Source organism: Megalobrama amblycephala, unplaced genomic scaffold, assembly GCF_018812025.1.
Source record: "Megalobrama amblycephala isolate DHTTF-2021 unplaced genomic scaffold, ASM1881202v1 scaffold479, whole genome shotgun sequence".
NCBI classification, from domain to species: Eukaryota; Metazoa; Chordata; class Actinopteri; order Cypriniformes; family Xenocyprididae; genus Megalobrama; species Megalobrama amblycephala.
In genome coordinates, this window is record NW_025953401.1 from 37830 (window position 1) to 60907 (window position 23078).

The 23078-nt window shown below is 35.2% G+C and overlaps 2 long non-coding RNA genes across 2 annotated transcripts; one reads left to right on the forward strand and one right to left on the reverse strand.

The window, feature by feature from the left end:
* Positions 1-403: 403 nt before the first annotated feature.
* On the reverse strand, positions 404-2737 carry LOC125261753. Its single transcript, XR_007183426.1, has 4 exons — positions 2533-2737; positions 2292-2429; positions 1756-1827; positions 404-1592 (listed from the first exon to the last, which is right to left on the reverse strand). It is a non-coding gene; the product is annotated as an uncharacterized LOC125261753 (long non-coding RNA).
* Positions 2738-12369: 9632 nt separating this feature from the next.
* Positions 12370-14129, forward strand: LOC125261752. The gene is made up of 3 exons (XR_007183425.1): positions 12370-12540; positions 13021-13237; positions 13822-14129. It is a non-coding gene; the product is annotated as an uncharacterized LOC125261752 (long non-coding RNA).
* The last annotated feature ends 8949 nt before the right edge of the window (positions 14130-23078 follow it).

Consider the following 23078-nt stretch of genomic DNA (forward strand, 5'->3'; position numbering starts at 1 on the left):
GTCAAAGTTTGAACTAAATTGTCATATACAATATGCTAGTTCAAGTAACAACTACTTCAAACTTTGACCTGTGGAGGGCAGTAATACACTTAGAATTCCAGCAGTGTAGACGCTGCTAACAGAGAAGAAGAAGAAGAGAGCTAGTTCAAGATGAACATTTATTGCTGAAACATTTTTTTTTTTAAATATATATATTTCTCTAGATAAGACCCTTATTCCTCGTCTGGTATCATTTAAAGCCCTTTGAAGCTCCACTGAAACTGTAATTTTGACCTTCAACTGTCTGGAGGCCATTGAAGTCCACTATAAGGAGAATAATCCAGGAATGATTTCATCAAAAACCTTAATTTCTTTTCAACTGAAGAAAGAAAGACATAAACATCAAGGATGACATGATGGTGAGTAAATTATCAGGAACATTTTATTTGAAAGTGAACTAATCCTTTAACAGCCCGTTTTGGCATAAGAAATAAGCTAATCTACATCTTGGATTGCCTGAGGGTGAGTACATTTTCAGCAAATTTTTTTTTGGGGTGAAACTTTCCTTTAAAATAGAGGTCCTTGGAAATGTGTCAGTAGAGCACAAACAGTCCACATCTGGTTGACTGAACCACATAGTTAAAGGGGTAGGACACCATCAAAAATGTGATATTCTTTGATGCGTCTGATAGCCCTCTCTACATGTATCCTCAAGCGGGCAATCTCTTGGGTGTGTGCAATTTCATCTTTACTGAATTGTCCGCTTGACCCTGTGAAAGTTGGGGTTACAAGACTGAAATCTCTGTCAGCAGGGAGGTCTCTGATAAGAGAGCCCTTATCCGCCATTACTTCATCACCTGGCTCAAGGAGTTTTAGAATGCCTGACTCTTTGGTGATTTCCTTGTCAGAGATGGAGCCGGTGTATAGGTTGCTTACAAAGCTAACTGACCCAAAGGGGGTGATGCCAATCAGGGATTTCAAAGTTGTGGTGCCTTTGTAATGAGAGTATGTCACCGTGTTAAAAACATTTGAGCTTGCTGTTTGAATATGGATCTCTGTACAATCTAGCACAACACGTGTTTTGGGAAATTAGCATTAGCTCATCTACAGCCTCTCTACTTGGCCATACTGGTAGTGTGCCAAGCATAAAATAAAGATAGTTAGCCCAAGTTATACATATCCGACTGACTGTGGCCTTTGACAGATTAAACCTTACAGCTAAATCTGCGGAAAGAAGCCCCTGCCTCACACGGCAGAGAAACGAGAAAAACTGGTCAAAGAGACAAATGTTGTGAGCATGAAAGCCAGCTGTTACAGTCTGTTCTGTTTTATTAAGTCTTTTCATTTGACTCCATCTCACCAGAGACTGTGCTGTAGGTTGAAGAGACAGGTAGAGTGCTTTGAGGGTCTCATAATCATTAAATCCTGTGTAAAACACGATCATCTTGGGCTCACATTGGAATCGCTGTAGACAAAACTGCTGACTTCTTAAATTTTCATTTTCCTCTGTCAGAAGAGCAACTTCCTTCTGTGCTGCAGTCAGCTGCTCTTCCATGGTAGGAGACGTTTCCAGGTAATCATGGTCTTGCAATTCCCCAAAACAATTGTTAGATCTGTGTATTAAGAAAGAAGAGAAAATTACATGAAAAACAAAAATAACCATCAAGGAGGTCATAAGATATGTTTACATGCTCTAATTTTCATCAGTGAATTACATGCTTAATTTATTTTCTTTAACTTTTTCCCCCTGCCCTTAGGTCTGATATAATGACTCACTCTTCTCTTGTGTTCTGGTCAGGAAACGAATCGTGGTCTTCTTCTTCCTCGAGTGTTTCAGTATCACAGACACTGGAAATGAACATAATCATGATTTCAGTCTTGGCAGTTCATATTGTACTGTTTTGTACAGTTGTCACATCATAGACATTTTACATAAACTGACCATGAAACAACCTGTAATAGCTATCAAATATCTATTGCCGCCAATTGAAAAATATATACATTGTAAATTATAGGGGGAAAAAAGTGCAACTTTAAAAAATGACAGCAATCAGCATCTATCTATCCACCCATCTATCTATCCATCTATCTATCTATCGGTTTGACAAATCTCAGTTTGCTTAGGCAACATAAGTGTATTTGTAATATGATAAAACATTACAGTACCATCACATTCAGAGAAGTTTAAATGATTCAATGAAAATATAGTTATAGTATACATTTTGGTTATTAAAACAAATGTTCTCATAACAAAACAAACAAACAATCTTTTTAAGATTATTCATATTATTTCATCAAACAAGTTAACTCACCCTCCGAGGCTTGAGTTCACAGCACCATGTAAACAAAGTCGGCACGCTTCCCCGTTTCAGTCTATGCAACCCCGTGAGCGAACGAACAATGCAGTCCTGAGTGAAATGTTTGGAGCACACTCTCGTGTTGTCTGTAATCTAATGAGAAAATCGGTAAATTATTTTGATAACGGCCATCCAAAACATGTGCACCTTGGATTAGCTAGCATTAGCTAACTGTTTGCTAAGTTATTTCACTTACCTGAAAATGAGGTCCAATATCCCGTTTTACTTTAACAATCCACTCACGACAGGCTTTTGGGTCACTCGGAAAGCGATGAAAAAACATATTTTTTTGATAGGATAGGATAGGAAAGGACATATATTTTTATCACTTTCTTTCCGTTGATATGATGTACAACCTGGTACACAACAGTACGCCATCGCATTCGTAACTCTCCTGTGATTCAATACGATACTTCCCGGTTTCTTCCCACCGGAGCCTCGTTTTCGATTTCAAAATGGCGGCTGCGTGAAATCAGCTTATAGAGGGCACCCTAAGCATTACACTAGGCTGAGGATTGGTCACTGCCCTTACGAAAAAGAAGTTTATTCAAGTGTGCTATTGGTATACTTCTTTTAAACTAAAATTAAGAGAGTTTACTTTCAGTCTACTTTGTATGTACTATTCAGATGTACTTCTCAGAAATATACTTCAAATTGCACTTAAGTATACTTGACTTACAGATACTGACAGACAAGTCTAAGTATATTTGGCCTGCTTGCTATTCGAGATATACTTAAAAGTATAATTAAGTATTCTAAGTATTCTTGGCTTGTAATTGTGTTTACTATTTTGATTGAGTAGCTTATTACTTTTATACTTATTACTTTATTACTTAATACTTTTTAACATAATATTACACACTTTCTTATAGACTAACATGTTCAAGTTTATATAGTAACAAGCTTTCGGGTGGAATAGCATAGAGTAAATAAAATAAACATGTAACTGAACATGATATTGACACAGTGATACTAACCCACATAGAAACAGATACATTTTAATGATTTTATTGGCAATTCTTCCCAGGTGTAAGAATTGGAACAGAATTAATTCATACTGGCTTCTATAATAACATAGATCGCTATACAAGCAGATACAATTTTAAATCTCATTACAAATCATCAAGCCAAATAGGAAAAGAAGCAAGTCTTTTTATGAAACATAAATTATTGGCAATACAACACTATAGTACTATGTATAATATCACTAATGACTGCTTTTTTAGTCTCTTTCAAATGGATTTGGCAAAGGTGCAATGTACAAATTGTCAACTGTTTCAACAACAACACATTTCATTTTTATCATATCAGGCCAGATGGCACTGATCTTTCCATTCTTCCTAACCTCATGTACAAAAGTACTCTCTACATTTATTTGTGAATCTTTACATAAAGACCTGCTAGATTTAACAAATACCTCAACTAAAGCACATCAATGTTTGGTACATGCACAATATGCAATATGCTTTGATGGGCGCACATTTGTTTAAAAATGACTAAGTCATTAATTAAACAGAATGTACCATCTTTCAAGTATGCAGCACTGTTATATCTTTTCTTCAGTCGATCATATTTTTGAGTGTGATACAGAACTCCATTAACCAAGAAACGGCTGTAAGACCAGAAGCAGTTACTTAGATTTCCACATAACTTAGAAATCGCAAGCCTGGAAGAAGTTGTGATGTTTTCCTGAAATGGGGGATGCCCAAAAACCTGGACACTATCATTTAATTTTTCACATTTATCTGTTCTTCGCTTATTAAAATAAAGTTCTTTATCAAATGACTGGACCTTTGCACTCATATGTTTAGCCTTTTCTGGGAATTCTTTCCACAACATAAATTTTCTAACTATTTGTGAAGGGACATTCTGTGTTCCATTAAAATACTTTAATAGAGTACCCATATTGGATTCAAATGGAGCCCATAATGGTCCCCACTGTTTCACACTTTGTGCGATATGTGTGAGCAAGTGTATGTTAAAAGCCATGTGGTCTTTCCCATATATTCTTTGAAATTGTATTAAAAAAATTTTAAGAGCCAGTTCTGACAACAATACGCTTCTAGTCTTGATCTTATCCTGGAGTAATGTATATATACCAAACACCAATAAAAACAAATGATTCCAAAATCTGGCAGGGAGTATTCCTTTCAGTACAGGGAGAGCATAGAATAGGAGAAATGCTCGCCATTCTGAAGCTTTCCAGAACTTCCTTTCATTCACTGATCTTGGTGTCCTAGTTATCTCAACAGGAGGTTTTATTTTTAAAAGTCGCATATCAACCTCTTCCGTCTGTTTGCCAATGTACCAGGGGGCTTCACTGTTTGCTGTATCAAACCACAATGTGGACAGTTGCCGAGTGACTCCAAGGCACATGTTGTGTTGATATTCAGGAATGAAACCATTTATCATTTGGAAATGACTAAGCTTCATTAAAGGAGATGGCCCTTTGACTCCAAATACTGGCTCATTATCTGAAGCTGACATTGCATGACTGAAATGATCTCTTTCATTTCGAAGTGCGGGTTCAGGTTGATCGTATGGATAGGATTTACCACCTTTGTGATAACAGAAGTCACAACCATAAAAACCATTAAACTGCTTTGTGTTACGAAGCATTGGACGAGCCATTGAATCAGAGCTACAAACCACCACAAACACTTTAGAAACATGCTGGTTTCCCTGTGTGTCTTGCCAGTCAATACCTTCAGTCTCTAATGATAAGGCTTCTTTAACAAATGGTGTTAGTAATGTTAGCATGGATGGTTTACTTGGCCCAAACCATAACGCTGACATCAAAATGTGACTTTTTCTCAATTCTGGTTCCAGTTCAATTACCTGACACTGAATTGGCCAAATGCTGCATTTAGAACTTTTGAACACTGGTGCGCCATCACAATTCCAAATTAGCGTCAAATCATCTTTTCCAAGAACTCCACTGTCACATAACATTTGATACTCTTCACCAGACTGTATGTCACAGGTTCTAGTTTTTTTCATTAAGATTGACACCATATTCTTGCAAAAGCTGCTGAATCTGTGCATACAGGGGCAACACAAGAAAATAGAATCCATTCTTAAGGTTTGCATTGGCATCAAATTCTGTATTGCAAGTGTCACACTGAGAGGGACAGTCTCCTCTGACGCCTAGGTATTTTAAACAACTTTCACAATAAAAGTGAACTTCAAATTTAGATGAACTTCCAAAATCTTTGTGGAAAAGGTAATGTGAAGATGGGATCAGACCTGGAAACATTGTGTTAAACATTTCCAGTAAGTGAGTAAGTGCTTTGCCTGTTAAATTGTGCCGTAACAGATAGGACATCAGCATTAATACACTTTCTCCTTTTGAAATAGGTGCACCAGGATACAAGGGCTTGTCACCAGTAACGGCTACATCTTCATTTACCTACAGGGAGAGAGAGACAAAATATTTAAAAATGTGAGCATCAGAATGATCAGGAATATCAGTCCAGCTTATTTTCTTTCCTTTTCTTGGGTATATTTCCTAGAAATATTTACCCTGGATAATCACAAAATGGCTTCACTTTTTCACTTTAAATCACTTTAACATATCCTAGCTGCAAACCAAAAATAACAGGGTATAAAAAATAAAAAACAACTGTCACGATCACGTCTGTTCCTGTCACTTCCCGGACTACATTACCCATAATCCTCTCTGCCTATCACCTGCACTCACTCCACCAATCACTATCACTAATCACCACACCCAGTTGCAGCTCATTACCAGGACTATAAAGGACTTTCACACACACCACCTCACTGCGAAGTCTTGTTTAACACTGTTACAATTCCGAGCGTTATATCCTGTTTGGCTGTCTGTTACCAATCCTGCCTGTTTCCTGTTTATTGACCCGTTACGGCCTGTCCTGACCTTTGCCTTGTATACCGACCTGTGAGTGTTATCTGCCTGCCTCTATCTACTGCCTGTACCCTGACTACGACTCTGCCTGTCCCTTGCTGTTCCTGTTTGCTCCTGATTGACCCTGCCTGTACGACCACGCTTACTTTTGTAATAAAAGCTTGCATATGGATCTTGCCATGAGTCCCGCCTCGTTACAATAACAGGGTTTGTTACATTCTTGAATTTTAGAATTGCCCAGGAATGATATGTCGTAATGGTGTCAATATTCTCATTAGTTTTTATTTGTGCTTTCATGGGTTGGTAATGCAGAATACTTTATTTGTGTCTGTCAATTCACTTCCGTATTTTGGCAAAACAGGTGTACGTGAACTATTTCACTAACAAAAACACTGTGTCACAGAACCATTTACTACATAGCACTGATAATTCAGATGTGTTTTCTCCACTAGTACTGCCCTCCATCAAGTCTTCTCTGTCCACATAATTTTCATCTTCAGAATCAAGCATGTTCCCTTCAGAATCTGACAGGTCTTCCTCATTCTACAGGTTATAAATGAAAATATGATGTGAAATATTATCAATGAATGAAAAGGGTATTTAACCAAAGGTAAGACATGTGTGATATGTGTATTTACTTCTTGAATGTCAGCACAAAATAAACTGGTCCTGATGGATCTGTCTTTGTCCACTTCATCTGGTCCACTGTTGGACGTATTACTCAGGATGTCTTTTGTGTTTGTTTGGTCATTCCCATTGTCTTCATCCTTCATCCTCATCATCATCCTCATCCTTCAAAAAAAAAATGGGAATGATGACGTCAAGGAAATTCCTTATACCTTTAATAATATATTGATAGTTTTAGCAATTTATAAAGTAGCATAAAATAAATTAAAAAGTAAAAAAGTGCCATAAATTCAGCCAAATACAAGACCAAAGAGGATAGATAAAAGTCCTCAAATTAAATGAATTATACATTATAATTGTTACTAAATAATTATTAGAATCAGTGTTGTTGCACATATGGACATTCGTTTGAAATAGTCACCTCCTACAGGAATATTGGCTTATTTTGATTGTAACAGACATTCATTTCATGCATTTTTAGAAGTTGTTGTCATTTATAAAGTACAATAAATCAAAAAGTATTTTTTTGTGTGTAAATAGATGTGATGGTGTGCTGAATGTCATTAGATGACATAGCCTAGGTGCAGGCAAATAAATTTTATAGTATGTTTGTGTTGCCCTTTCATTTTTATTTCATTTTATTTTTGTGTAGTTTTTGCATCCTTATGTGGATAAACATAATTTGATGAGAACATACTCAATTTATTTGTATTTTTGAAATTCAATAAAAAAATTATGAATAAAATAAGAAAGAAACAATTCCCCGTAGTAGGGAGCAATAGGCTGTCGGGTCCGTGTGTTTTTGTGTCCATTCGTTTTTCCTTTTTTAACCCGTAATTGAAAAATGAAAAATGAACGGTCCCAGCTAGAATTTTGTTGTTCTAAAAATGTTCTGAGAACATTATCTTGAAATGTTCTAATAATGTTTTAAGCGGGTAGTTTTATTTTAGTTCCCAGAATGTTCTCCTAAAAGGTAGGAAAACATTCTCTAAAAACATTCTAAAAATGTTTAATGATAACATTGTTGGAACATTATTTATAAAAAATTTTTATAACACTGAAATTAAATTTTGAAAGAAATTCAAAATATTAAATATTGTAAGATATTAGCCTATTACAATTCAAAATAATATATTTTAATGTATTTTAGATGTAATTTATTCCTGTGATGTCAAAGTTGAATTTTCAGCATCATTACTCCAGTCTTCAGTGTCACATGATCCTTCAGAAATCATTCTAATAAGATGATTGAATATTATCAGTTGAACAGTTGTGCAGCTTATTTGTTTTTGAAATTGTGATAAATGTGTCTTTCGTGATTGTACTTCTTATTATTTTTTAAAGAAAGGTAATGCTACAACTGTCACTTATAATCAATTAATGTATCAAAATTATTTTAATGTGTGTGGGTAGGCATAGGACTATATATATATATATATATAACATTTCACAAGAAATAGCAACTAGTCTATTGTCTATCTATCTATTGTCAGCAATAAAATGTTAATTTAAGTTAATTTAACCTAATCGTTGAAGGCTAACAATAGCCAAAGACCTATTACTGAACATGGCATAGCTACACCCAATGATCCTGCTATGTACAGCCAAATAATAGATTACAAGACCCATACCATATTGCTCATAGGCCTACCCTTGAGGTTTATCAAAAAATGTGAAGACTTAACGTTCAATGTTTTCGTGGTGTAACTTGGGTGGGAAAGATTGTGTAACAAAAAAGGTTTAAAGAGTAAAAATATCTGAACTTTATTTATTTTATTCGTATATTTTTTTATTGAATTTCAAAAATACAATTCAGTTCTCAAGACATTTAGCGAACAATGTTTATGAACATAAGGATGGAAGGATCCTCGTCTCCATCTCTGCTCATAGCCCGTTTTCAACCCAAGCCGTCAAACTGACGTTATCAGAAAAGGAACGCCATTCCAGACCGGAAATAACTTCTCAGATTTTGATTAAAGATTACCACGGCAAACATTTTTTTTGTGTGTGTGTGTACTTGTTCGAATTAATTTTTCACCACAAGATTATAACATGCGCTACAAAAATACAATTTCATGTCGACTTTAAAAATAAAAATGTCTTACCATATTGTCATTTTCAATCCATCTGAACCTGGTTCTCCTTGGAATTATTTCTGAGTCATCTTTCAAGCAGGTCCGGTTCTAGGATTGTGTGATTGGGGGGGCATTTCGAAAACTTGGTGGGGCAGCATAATATGCTCCCCCCTTTTAACTACTAAACAGTTTCCTCCATTTTTCAGATTTTTTCAGATTAATAACAGCCTCAGATTTAATATTAATCACAAAAGTACTTTCTGTGATTCTGAAATTGAAACAACAGTACATTTGTTTTTTGAATGTTTAGTTAGTACAACTGTTTAATTAGACTGTTTAGAGACTTTTGGTCTAATATAGCCTATACGAATAGCTTAAAATTACAATTAATACAAAAATGTTCTAAAAATGACATAACTTTTGGTATAATAATGGAAGATGTACACATTCAATTTCTACTGAACAATATTTTCATTTTGGGAAAATGTTATATTCATATTATATTAATTTACTGTAAGTTCCTTAAAACAAAGCCATTGTTTTCTGTTTTTTCAGAAAGAATTTTGGATTTACTCTAAATCTTTAAGAATGGTAAAATTTAAAAATGGAAGAAGAACTTGTTTCATTGAAGAAATTTAAACCATTAAACCCCCCCCCCCCCCCCCCTATATTTTTGGTTCATTACTATATTGTGCTCAGTTATTTTGGCTATATAAAAATAAAAACCACAAGACATAATAATAACTGAATTTACACAAAAGATCCAGTTCAAAAGTTTATATGCTTGATTCTTAATAGTGTGTGTTGTTACCTGTGTGATCAAAAGTTCTGACTGGAATAAGACTGGAAGTTCTTATTTTATTTAAAGATCTACTTTTTTTTAAGTTCTATCCAAAGCTTCGTAAAACATTTTCCAGAAGACAAAATAAAAACAATTTACCCCCCCCCAATTTTAAATTATTGATATTTTGCAGATTCTGAAAGGTTACTATTCAACAAATAGCGCAATATGCTGATAGAATATTCTAGAGCTGAACATAACTGAGCAAAACTATTTTATATTTTAGTAGAATAGTTACATCTATATATTTTTTTTAGTTTTTAATTTATTCATTTTCGAGATTTTTCTTGACTTGGAAATCACAATTTTAAAATTCCAAGCTAAATTCTCAAGTGTTCCATGATCGTGTAGCAATATATTAACGGTGTGTGCACGTTTAAATAGAGACTAGAGCGCATTTATGAAGGAGCTGCATGTCATCTGCTCAAGTGATTGTCAATGGCCGTCTTGAGAAGTGATCAGATAAGGTGTGCAAAAGTCTTGGAAAACTTCTTAGAAAAAGGATGTGGATGAGGACATGAATGCTTTTTACAAGTTGAAATCTTGTAATTATGGCAAGAGCTGAGCACGTCTGTGAGGGAGAACTGTAAAAGGATGCGCGCCGTGAGGCGCACCCGAAAAATACAACCGCACAATGTTTCTAGTAATTCGCGTATGTAACTAATTTAGTGTTGATATATTTTTTACATTTTGTGCGCTATCACAAAAAAAAAACGAGTATCCTGGGGATGTTGGAGGGGCACAAGAGAAATCTGGAGGGGCACAAGAAAAATCTGGGGGGGCATTGCCCCTCCTAGCCCCCCCCTAGACCCGGCCCTGCTTCCAAGTACCTTTTGTAAGGTCCTGCACGCTTTGCCATTATTTATCTTGCAAACACCTGCATCAACAAAAATGCATCTCCGAATTTTTTTAAAAGTAATTTGTAACCGTCTGTCGTGATATTTAGTCATGTGATCCGTTCGCGCACATCCAAATCTTAGCTCTTGCCTAATTAACAACACAACCTATTGTTAGCAACAAACACTGCAAAGCAAAAAGAAAATAAATAATAAAAGCGTCAGTCACAACACTTAAACAATGGCATTTGCCATTTATTATTTCAAGGACAAGAGTGTGGAAGTGGGTAAAATTGACTGGATGAGTACTGAAGACCAGCAAAATTGTTAAAAAAAATATAACACAATGTCCCACACTCGAGGATGAAGATGATGGATGGATGAGTGTGAAGTGGGAAAAGGCAGAAAAAAGAAAAATTGTCCAGCCCTTTTTCCTTTTTAACTTTTAATTAAGGTTTGCATCACTAATCTTGACGGATTAGACATAAGTAAACAAGCAAAAAAATATCACAGACTGTCTTTTAGGAACAGCGGAGAACCCAGTTTTTCACAATGTACACACAACTTTTTTTGACAGACAACTATAGTGATCTCTGCCAGAAAAGGGAACAGTTCATTAAGGGTGAAGACATCTGGAAACAAACACTGAGGAGGAAGACAAAGCCAAACAGTTGGTTGATGGAGGATGAAGAAGAAGAGGAGAATGAACAGCCAAAAAAAAAAAATGTAATTAGATGGATAAATACATCTGTATTTGAATCTAGGACAAATACAAATGTCCATTGCTATAATGAAGCAATATATTACTCTGCTTTTGTATTGTAACACAAACATGCATTTCTGTAAAGCTGCTTTGGAATTATATTTTGAAAATCACTATACAAATCAATTTGAATTGAATCCCTGGTATTGAACTTCAAATTGTCATTTTGATAGCAAAAGTGTAAAAACACAACATGTACCCCAAAAGAGGCAGCAGACCAAATGATTGAAAACCTGAAGAAGGAGCTGATGGCAAAGCAAACTTCTTTACAGGTAAATTATTTTAAGATTTGCAAATTTTAGGGGAAACCTTTTTTTCTTTTTCTTTTCTTTTTGCTCTTTGTGTTCCAGTCAGCTATCGAAAATGAGTTCTCATCAGATGAGGACATACTTGCCAGAAACTGGAGTAAGGTACAACAGCAAATGAAGGAACTTAAAAGAGAGAACAGGAGGCTAAAAGAAGACAACATTAAAGAGATACTTGATGCCATGAGAGGTAATTATATGAATTAAAAAATAATAATAATCTGCCCTTTGAACGCAAACACACAACTTGACGTTGCAACTGTGTGTTTACATTTTGTGCTCTACAGTCATGGCTGACAGAGCAAAACTACAGAAAGTGTGGGCTCACTTTACTAAACTTAATGAAAATGCAGCTAAAAGCAATACATTTAAAAGGTAGTTGTGTGTAGGGTTAAACACCTGCAACCTCATAAAATAGTTACAAATACCACATTCTATAAATCTGAAGCATTGCAGCATGTTTGACTGCTATAGCAAAGTGACTGCTGCAACTAACAGTGTTCCTTACCAGACGTAACTCAAATTAAACCATTTTAATATTATACAAAGCACAAACAAGTGTGGTGAATGGCAATGATTTAATCAGTATTTATTTTGAATAATATTTAAATGTTTAAAAAAAAACATTTTGTTGTGAGTAGTGATTTATTTTTGGCATTTGTGTCAACATGCAGTTATGAGGCCTTTTCACAATTTTCTTATAATCATTTATATCTCCATTCTTTTAACAGAGCTTCCCACAGTAGTGACGAAGTTGAAAGAAGTGATTGGACAAATAACACTTCAGACCTCACCTACTGCATCCACTTCTGCAACACCTTCAACATCAGTAGACTCTGCATGTGTTTCTCCTCAAGTGTTGTCTGATGATATGGTAAGTACCGCACATGCATATAAGTGTTACGGTCCATGTGGGAAGGTGATTATACAATGTCCCAGTAAATCAACTTGGCAGTAATTATAAACATTACCTGAAAAATCTGCATATTCAATTGCATGGTGAATGTGCGTGATAAGTGGTTATTATGAATATTGCCTGACCACAGGAAATATAGGAAGCATTCCCATATTACCAAATGAAATGTTTAATGCTGTGGAAAAGCAGTGTGGACAGGATTTAGACAGGATCTTACATTGCACAGGAGCATTTCGCACCCTTGTTCATTTCATTGGGAAATGTGGTAATGTATCTCAGATTTCCTATTTGGTTGGGGAATAATAACTTGGTTTATTTGCATTAATGCACAGATGATGAATAGATATATATCCCAGGGAATGTGTTTAATTATCATTTCATTAGTTTAGTGTCTAACAACAATGTATAACCAATTGCAAACTGACAATTATTTTTCAGGTGTTTCTCATGCCAGGCTGTGATGTCAAGGTCCCCAAGCGAAAGCTTAACTCGCTGCGGACGGCAAATCTGTCAGTATACATCGGGGACCTTGCCGTGCTTGTCTATGGAAGGGAAACCCTGTCTCATTCAAGCTTGACAGGAAGACAGTCAGGGGCACACAAAGATGTGGAATCAAAGCCACAGCTTGATAGCACAAAACTTGATGCTATATTTGGTAAGTGTATTTAATTTAAGGGAAATTTCATTTTTAAAATGAAATAAATTCCTACACATTTCTCATACATTTCTACTTTTCAAAATGATGTTCGACGTTGGAGGTGACAGTGATTGTGTTAAATTACTGTCACCTCCAACGTGGATCAAAAAGGAACATTCCAAACATTTTGTGAAAAGTTCTAATCTATAAAAGTTTAATTTGGGATCATCAGTTTGGATTTGTGAATGTCACAAAAGAAAAAAAGAAAATAATCACACAATGGAGGAAACAAAAGAACCAAGACCCCTTTGATGATGCCCCAAAAATAATCTTATTTTATGTAAAGTTAGACATTTAAAGGTCATTTTCAGCTGTCTGTTGGTAAATATAGAAATTATTGCATTAGTTTTCAGAAACTTGAATTGCATATCACTACATGCTACTTTGACTGTTTTATTGTGTTAATTCTGGATGATGTATTTGGGGTGACAGAAAAAAAAAAATATAAGCTATGTTTTATTTTGTTCTGTTTGTGTGTGTTTGTGTGTGTGTGTGTGTGTGTGTGTGTGTGTGTGTGTGTGTGTGTGTTTTTTAACTCACAGACCATGCTCTGTCAAAGTTCCCTGACATCACCATGCAAGATGTGAGACGCATCATAAGAAAAAAAATGCAACAACGAAAACTACATCAAGCAAGCTACTGCAAAGAAGCCCATTTGAATAGAACATTTTTGTTGTCATATATTTGAACAATTATTGTTTGGATTTGTAGTTTCTTTAGGAACTGATATCTTGTATGACACTACCGTAAACATTGTGTTTACTGTTTTATTTTGAACTGGAGTATAAATGTGAGTGTCATTGTTATTTTAAGTTTATGTGGAATCCTATACAATAGATTTGTTTGAAATTATTGATTTATAAAGATAACTTATGTTCATAATTCTGAGTATGTGAATTTTTGTGTAGTCCACTGATAGTGTACATAAGAACTTACTTATAATTGTAATAAAGTGCAATTAAAGGTATATTTAAAGTATAATAATTAATACCTAAATATCGTAGTGTACTTAAGGTGCAAAACTAAAAGAATTAGTAAACTGTGATGTTAAGTCGACTTAAAGAATACTTGTAGTATAAAACTACTAAACTAGTAGTTTACTGAGAGTACACTAAAAGAGCAAAAATAATATATAATTAGTAAACTACAAGTATGATGGTGAGTTCACTTAAAGAAAACTTGCAGTATAAAACTACTAAACTAGTAGTTTATTCAGAGTACACTAAAAGAAAACGTGTAAGTGTACTTGCAGTGTAAAACTACTAAACTAGTAGTTTACTGAGAGTATACGTCAAAGTGAACTTTCATAAACTAAAAAATTGCTACAAGTAATAAAATAATAAACTACTAGTACACTCATAAGTTCACTTGCAGTACAAATGAGAAACATAATTATGAACTAGTTGTGCACTTAAAGTTTACTACTGTTACACTTATAGTACACTTAAACATATACTTTTATATACTTCAAGTGGGCCAATTTAGTCCCAAGCGGTATTAAAATAGTACACTTACAAGTTTACTACTAGTAAATATTGACATTAGTATACTTACTACATAAAGTATACTTATAAATATACTTGAACATTACTCAAGTATACTTCATAAAATGAACTTGAAGTATACTTTTTTTTCGTAAGGGTGTTTCCATGTACATACATGTCAGGTAAGTACCTTGTGTTTCCACTGTTTTACCTGTATGTACAACATAATTACTATATATGTTCCAGGAAAGTACACAAACTGTAAAATAAAGTGCTACCAAAAAGTTATTTTACCCTTTTTTCTTTTGTTGGGGTTTGAATTGGCAGTCCGTGGCTGAAATCTCCAATAGGATACTTATCAGTAGCATCTGAGATGGTCTCAATTGCCTGTATAATGCTTTGCTGCTGCTGATGGCTCAGATTGATTCTGGGTTGCTCCACAACTACAGCTGGAAAATGATCTTCGCCATCATCAGTTACAGGGAAGTTGTCTATGCCGTGTTGTGCCAAAAGCTGTTCTAGAGTTTGTGTGCTGTATGGATTTTCACCAAAAACATTGCTGATGGCTCTGCTGTTTGTCTCCATGTTGGCAAGCATTCCTGCAGTCCAGATTTGAACAGGTGTTTTATTGTTCTCCGTTCTTATTTTGTGGTTATTCCATCCATTCCTAAACAGATCCAGTCTCTTTTGTATCTCTGGCAGGAAGACAATTTGCAGGGACATCTTGTGGACATCATCATCTGGATCAAGGACCTCAGAATCCTCTAGAGTGTAGAATAAGTTGTAGAAGTACTGGAGCACATGCAGGAAAACATCTCTCCAAAGACGCTCTATGCGCTGATTGTGAACAGATTCTCCTGTTATGTGACTCCTCCGTTCCACCCCTTGAACAAGATTCATGAAGAGGGCAATTTGTGAATTTTCTCCCCCATGGTCAGATCGCACTCGAGAAGGAAGGCCATAAAGACATGTTGCCTTCACAAACTGGGTCAGCACAGTGGAGGCACGGTTATTTGTGTTGCAGCTCAGGTAGGTTATAAGGCGAGATTTCCCATCAATGGCTCCATGTACAACAAAACCCCACCTTGTACAAAATAAAGCATACAAACAACACAAGGTTAATTAATAAAAAAAGTGCATCCATAATATCTTAAATAGCATTAGTAGCTAGTTGAAACCTTTAAAGGATTACTTTTAAATAAACTTTTCCTGATAATTTACTCACCATCATGTCATCCAAGATGTTCATGTCTTTCATCAGTCGAAAGGAAATTAAGGTTTTTGAGGAAATCATTCCAGGATTATTCTCCTTATAGTGGACTTCACTTGCCTCCAAACGGTTGAAGGTCAAAAGGTCAGTTTCAGTGCAGCTTCAAAGAGCTTTAAACGATACCAGACGAGGAATAAGGGTCTTATCTAGAGAAACCATCTGCCATTTTTGGAAAAAATTTAAATGTATATGCTTTGTAAACAAATGATCGCCTTTGTAAGGGCTTCAGAAAATAAATGCATTTCCGTATTCTTCAAAAGCTTGTGCTGTATGTCTTACGCCTTCAACCATTGACCTTCAACTATTTGGAGGCCATTGAAGTCCACTATAGAGAAAAATCCTGGAATGTTTTCATGAAAAACCTTCATTTCTTTTCGACTGAAGAAAGAAAGACATGAACATCTTGGATAACATGGGGGTGAGTAAATTATCAGGAAATTTTGACTTAAATTATACTTTAATAATCCTTAATAATCATTTAATAATATCAGCTAAAAGACTCCATGTATGTGTACAGGTTTAGTTGAGAATTTCTTTTCCTTGAGAAAAATTAACATGTAGCTACTGTACCTGATATTTATCCAACTGAATCAATATTGAATTAGGATCGGAATCAAATCGCAAGCTTATGAATTGAAATCATGACATGTGTCAAGCAGTAAAAAATAAATTAAAAAAAAAAAGTAGCCTACCCATAATGTAAACCTTGTAACATGTTGTAACTAAACTTAATGAAATTCTGTTTAGTTACCAAATGTTTTGGCAATCACAACAATACACTTATTGTGATTCCAGATTTAACCCCCTCCCCCCAATTCCCCTATTATTGCAGTACAGATGTTGTCTGATTTACAACATGACAATTTGTAGCTGCCACGCTGGACTAGCCTACTTCTTCTGAGGCAGTGGCAGAAACATCGCAGGCTGGTATGAGTGGCTTTATACTGTGTTGTCATCTCTGCCGGTTTCAAAGCACTTTTCTGCTCAACCTGAACTTAGCAACAACACAACCTTGTTTTTGCAGGAAGCTGACAGAGAGACTGACTAAGGACTCGTGCTGTGACTGCTGTCGTGGACTGTGATAATGCTGAAAGAGAGATTGTCGTCAATTTAATCAGAAGTTTAGTTATTAGATTTGTATATTATTATTTGTATATCATTTGTAGACATAATAAAAAGCACAAGCCTCGGTAAGCTGACCCTTTCTCTTCCTTCTTCACTCTGAACTTCATCACATTCAGATTTTATGTAGCATGAGAAATAATCTAAACCACGCAAAATCTAATTAGAGAGGTCAGACTGAAACTGATTTCCAGAAATGCAATTTGATTAGGATTTCAAACTACATATTAGCATAGCTGAGCTGTAACGTGGTTTCAAAAAAATGACATTTCATGGCATTTTTTTGCCGTTCACACTTGCTAAGCATTGACGGATTCAAATTAGATATGCAGAAAAATTGGGCTTGGACTGACAGTCTGAATAAGGCTTATTTGAGGTCTAATGGCAGAAGTATTTCCTGATGCAACCCCAGCACTAGTGCCCTGTTTACACCTGGTGTTAAGATGTGTTTTGGTTGATTGGATCACAAGTATTAGATATGTGAGACATATACCCATTTACACCCGGTGTTTTGTCTGTCTCTTTTGTCCACTTCTGACCATTTCTGTCCTGATTTCTTCGAGGGAAGGGTCTAAGAGCAGGTAAATGTATGTTTTTTTTTGATCTTTCAATATTTTCAATATTTCAATTTACATATGAATGACGGCATAAAGGAGACAATGGAAAAACATACAGAGAGCATCAGCTTTCGTTTCTGCTCTGACATCCGCAAGATCACACCGAACGCTGTGAGTGTGTGTTAGAAATCAGGAATGGTGAGAGAACATTGTGCTTTTTTCCTCTTCAAACTAAACTTGGGTCTTCAGCTGACAAAGTTTAAATCTCTTTTGGCTAGCATTAGCGCACATATTCCCATAATGTTTATGCATTAGGTCAGTAGGAGGAGAGTAGGCGCTCTTTTGTGGCTGTTCGAACACATTTGATCACATGAGAGTTTACTATGGAAGCAATTCAGCCGAATACATTTTTGGGCAATTTCGTATGTCCAGTACCCCTAACCTGTGTGTCTTTGTGTAGTGTGTGTTTGTGTGTGCGTGTGGGGGTGCTTGTTTTTGTGACATATCAGGACACAAATGTGTATAATGACATGGGTATGACATAGGTATTACAAGGAGTGGAATGACCCCACAATTCAGGGTGTAGGGTTGGGTGAATAACATATTACCTTATCAACCGCATATTTCCATCTATGTGCCATAAACTGTTTGGATGAGGAACATGGTAGACTCTTCGCGCAATAGAACTACTCCACCTGCGTGCAGTCGCAGTTGGATCGATTTGGGTGAGGGCTTCTCGGACCCTACACCGCTGGACAAACAGCCCTTGTCCACGTAGCAGTCCCTCATGATCTAAGAATAATAAAAACACATTACATTTTTTTGACACTAAGGATGCAGAATAATGATTTAAATTTCCCTTGTCGAACACACCTCACTTCCTGTGTTGGGATAGAGACTGTGAAGTCTTCTGACATGCTGAATGAGCTCTTCCTCAGTCACTTGTGTTTGCAGTTTTCGTATAGGAATTCCAAGCAGTTTAGTTTTCCTATAAAGAAATGAAGATGAGCAGCCCAGAATCTTGGCCATCTGCTTAATGGTGTGTCCCTGTTTCATTAGAAACTCAATTTGCTCCTTTGAAACATTAATGGAAGGTCTTCCACGTACTCCTAAGACAAAAGGAAAACAACAAAAAAACAACGATTAACAGACACTGCTACGGTCGCATGGGCATTCATAACAATACGTGTCCAATATCAAATGTACAAATCACAATTTAAATTGTTAAATATAATTAAATATAAAATATCTGTATTTCTTTATTAATTTTAGGGCTTGTTTTGCAATCAGGTTCAGTAATTATGTTTTAATTATGTAGGGCAGCAAAATTCAGGGGATTTTCAAATAATATTTCCAGTGTAATTAATGATACATTAACTGGAAATAATGGAAATAAACTGGAAATTTGCAAAATTGCAGATTTGCCTATAGGCAACGTCAATGTAGCAGAAAAAAAATCTGGCAGCATAATCTTGTTTAAAACAACCTTTTATGTTTAAAACAAACACAAAACGTTTGACAACATATTGTTTACTTGGAATAGACAATAAAATATCCCATAATGTGTAACGCATATAAACACAATGGTGTAGATACGGAGCCCCGGACATGACAAAAAAAAACAAATGGTAGGCTAAATCGTGCGCACGGTTTAATTTTTTCTTGTATGTCATGTGCAGGGCTCCGTACAGAGGCATACTACAAATAATGATACTTAAAAGTGCTAAAGAGGATGTTTTGTTTTATACATTTTTGCAATATTACTTGAAACTGTCTTTACTAACTGATAAAAGACTATTTATTAGGTGCACTGAAAGTAATAATATTAATATACATCATCTGTGCACGAGGTTGGGCCTTAAAAACATCAGCCAATCGTTTACGCGATCATCGCATAAACGATTGGCCCTCTGGCTTGTCAATCACTGACGTTCCTTGTGAGAGACGAGCACGGCTGCGCTCTCCAGTATCTTTCCACACTCCACAGGCGCTGCATGCAATGTTTTTGTCAGGAGACAGGAGTAACAACTGCAGATTATGAGTTACCTGCGGTGAGTCCGACATAATGAATCCACTAACACAATACAGCGAATGCCGGTGGTAAACACTCGTGTTCAAATACTCGTGCATGAGTTTTGGGAGGCGTTCCTTTGAAATGAGCTGTGAAGGAGGGAGGCTGTTCTTACGCATGCGCTCATTTCAAAAACTCAGTAACAGTCTTTGGATTCTCAGTCGACGAAAAAATCCTCTTTATCACCTTTAAGAGTGACATTCTTAATGGCATCCAAGAGGCCAGTCCGGGGTATTTTTGGATTGTCTGAACCAGAGACATATGCACGTGTTCAAGAAAGGAGTCGGCGTCGTAGCGACCAGAATATGGTTTAAATCATGCAAATGTTCTCAATTAACAGATCTCATATTTTAATAACTTAGAGAGAACAACACTTTTACTCACCTAAATATACACTTTCGGCAGAGTAGGCCCGGTCTTGCTCTACATTTTGCACCAGCAAAATCCTTTTAAGGTCGATGAGCGTTTCTGTAAGTTCATCCGCTGTCTCTGTTCTTAACAGACAATTCTTGATACATTTCTGAGACATGCCTCAATGGCACGAAGATGTCGTTGACCACAAACGCCATAGTGGTACGTCCTTTCAATGGCATAGCAATGCCTTTCAATTTGCCTCAATACCTCCGCCATTGACTGTTTGCAGTTCTGAGCACGTAAAAACATCACGCTCTTATTTGAATATTTAAAAACAGTCGTCATTACTATGCACATATCCTAAAAGGAATTCATGATATCTGCAATAAGAATTTTTACTAGTGAAAATAAAATTTTAACATGTAAGAATTAAGTTACAGATAACAAGAAGTTTGTTTTTTACTAGTTGTGATTTCATTTTTGATATCATAAATGCATTTCTGTGAGTGATGACGTCATTGTTGATATCAAGAAGCGTAATTCCTGATATCAACAATCAGCATTTCCACTAGTGAAAATTGCATTTCTGATATCAAGAATTGAATTGTTGATATCAACAATTCATGTTTTTAAATGAAGAGTTTCGTTGCAAAACGAGATAACTCCGTTTTTAACATTTTTGTCAAAACATGTTTATTATTATGTTATCATGTTATTATTTTGTTTTATGGTGCTACTTAGCTGTATTTTTTAAGTTATGAAGGTTTAAATCAAAACAAACCAACTGCAGTTGAATTGATATTAATTGGAATGCACAACCAAAAAACAAGATTTTTGAAAAATTAAAAAAAAGAGTTATCTCGTTTTCCAACGAAACTCTTCAAATGTTAAAAGGGCGCCAAAACCATTATAGATATCAATAATTGAGTTCTTACTAGTTGAAATTCCAATTTCACATATCAGAAATAAATTCTTACTAGTAAAAATGCAAATTTTTGATATCATTAATTACTTTGTTACTAGTGCAAATGTCTATTCTTGATATCAACAATTGAATTGCTACTAGTAACAATGTTCATTTTTGATATCAATAATTTGATTGTCACTAGTGACAATGTTAGTTTCTGATATCATGAATGTGATTGTTACTAGTAAGAAAGCCATTTTACATATCTGAAATTATGTTGATATAAGAAATACATTTTCAGATATCAAAAATGAACATTTTTACTAGTAGCAATTCAATTGTTGATATCAAGAACTGACGTTTCAACTAGTGACAATTGAATTCTTGATATCAAAAATTTGCATTTTTACTAGTAGCAATGTAATTATTGATATCAAAAATGACTATTTTTACTAGTAAGAACTGCATTTCTGATATGTGAAATGGGGATTTCAACTAGTAAGAACTCAATTCTTGATATCAACAAATGAATTTGAATGGCAGCCTATGGTGACATTTCACTAGTGAAAATACAATTACAGATATCAAGAATTCTAGTTTTTACTAGTGGAAATTCAAATGTTGATATCAAGAATGAACATTGTTACTAGTGGAAATGTAATTCCTGATATCAACAACTGAATTGTTGATATCAAGAATTCATATCCTGAGATGTGAATAAAAGTCAAAACGGCTTGCCATATCTGTTCATCAAAGACTCCTGAAAATAAAATCTATCACAGTTTCCACAAAAATATGAACTGTTTTCAACATTGATAATAATCATAAATGTTTCTTGAGCAGAAAATCATCATATCAGAATGATTTCTGAAGGATCATGTGTCTGAAGACTGGAGTAACGATGCTGAAAATGATCACAGAAATAAATTACACTTTACTATATATTCACATGTTTGGTCATTGACGAATAAGGTTTTTAAAAGTGTAAAAAAACATAATGGAGATACAATTCATTTTGAAGTTTTCTTAAGTGTTAACAATGAGATTATGTGGTTTTTATAATCAATTAACACTGATTTTGTCATTTTTTTTTTTTTTTTTACTTTTTATTTTTGCATTTTTTAATTTTCACAATGAACAAGATAACAACTGGTAGGGTGCTACAAGTACAGATCTTCCATTTGTTTCATATATTTGAGTGGGTTACATAGCTGGTCCATTTCCACCATCGTAATTTACATTTATGTGCATCCAATCTCAGGTCGTGGGTCATTTTTTCCATTGCAAATATTTCCGCCATGATATTCTTCCATTGGTCCAGACTCAAAGGCTCACTTTTCAACCAATTCCTTGTTATAACTTTCTTACTTGATATCAGCATCACTTTGATTAGATGAATGTCTTCCCCTCTAACAACATCTTTAGTTAACAGGCCTAAATACAGAGTCTGTGGGTCATTCGATATTTTGTAACCCAAAATCTTTTCCATTTCTGTTACAATAGATTCCCAGTAGGGGCGGATTTTTATACATGACCAAAATATATGAGAATGATTGACATTGACATCCCCGCAGAGTCTCCAACACTGTTGGGTTTTTTTTAACTGTTTGCTTTTAATTAGGGGTGTAATAAAGTATCTCACCAAGTTCTTCCAGCCAAATTCTCTCCATTGTCTGGAGCTAGTAGAAGTTTGTTGTAAAAGACAGATTGAATGCCAATCTTTCTCTGACAGTTTAAGCTGCAGTTCTGCTTCCCATTTCTGTTTTATGTATAGTGAGTCAAACCTATTGCAATTTTGTAAACATTTATACAGCCTGGATACAATTTTCGAAGGTAAATGTCTGTATGCCCCTGTGACCATATCAATTAATTCACTGCCCTCTTGAGAAAGGTGGTTTTCAATGTCTGTATTATAAAGATGTCTTAGTTGGAAATACCTAAATAAATCAGAGTTTTCCAAGTCAAATTCCCTTTTCAAGTTTTCAAAAGATTTAAACTTTTTTCCGTCTGTTAATGTACACACTGCAGTGATTC